This window comes from Corvus brachyrhynchos, unplaced genomic scaffold (genome assembly GCF_000691975.1).
Source record: "Corvus brachyrhynchos isolate BGI_N302 unplaced genomic scaffold, ASM69197v1 scaffold2666, whole genome shotgun sequence".
NCBI lineage: Eukaryota > Metazoa > Chordata > Aves > Passeriformes > Corvidae > Corvus > Corvus brachyrhynchos.
Window position 1 is genome coordinate 5,333 of NW_008238481.1, and position 561 is coordinate 5,893.

At 64.0% G+C, this 561-nt stretch overlaps 1 long non-coding RNA gene across 1 annotated transcript; it reads right to left on the reverse strand.

Annotated features, from left to right (window-relative positions):
- Nucleotides 1-40: 40 nt before the first annotated feature.
- LOC108447383 lies at nucleotides 41-550 on the reverse strand. The gene is made up of 2 exons (XR_001862929.1): nucleotides 426-550; nucleotides 41-289 (listed from the first exon to the last, which is right to left on the reverse strand). It is a non-coding gene; the product is annotated as an uncharacterized LOC108447383 (long non-coding RNA).
- Between the last annotated feature and the right edge of the window lie 11 nt (nucleotides 551-561).

A 561-nucleotide genomic window follows, 5' to 3' on the forward strand; every position in this document is an offset into this window, starting at 1 on the left:
CCCCGCCCCCTGTGGCAGCTCCCACGTCAGTGCAATGGAGTTGGCTCCGCCCCTTTTTTGGCCACGCCCCCAGGTTTGGCCACGCCCCCACTGCATCGGCCCCGCCCACTCCGTTTGGCCACGCCCTCAGCACGTTTGGCTCCGCCCCCATATGGGGGGAGATTTGGGGGGGATCGGGGGGTCCTGGGGGGTCCCGTGGGGGTCACTTGGAGAGTTTGCTGATGACCCTGATCAGCGCCGCGTTCTCATCCTTGAGCCTCTGGTTGTCGGCCCGAAGGTCCGAGAGAGCCTGGGAAGGTCCAGGTGGGTCAAAAATTACCCCCCAAAACACCCCAAAACTGCCCCAAACCTCCAAAGACCCCTCCGAAATTTGGGGAGGCATTGGGGGGTCTCAACCTTCCTCCCCCGGCGCTCCCCAAGTTCACCTTGAGCTCCTCCTCCAGCTCAGCCGCCTTCAGCTCCAGCGCCCGGCGCTCCTGGGGGCACAGAGGGGGAGAACGTGAGGGGAGGGTTTTGGGGAAAAACAGCAGGAAAAGGTGAGGGGAGAAAAGGGCGGGAAAG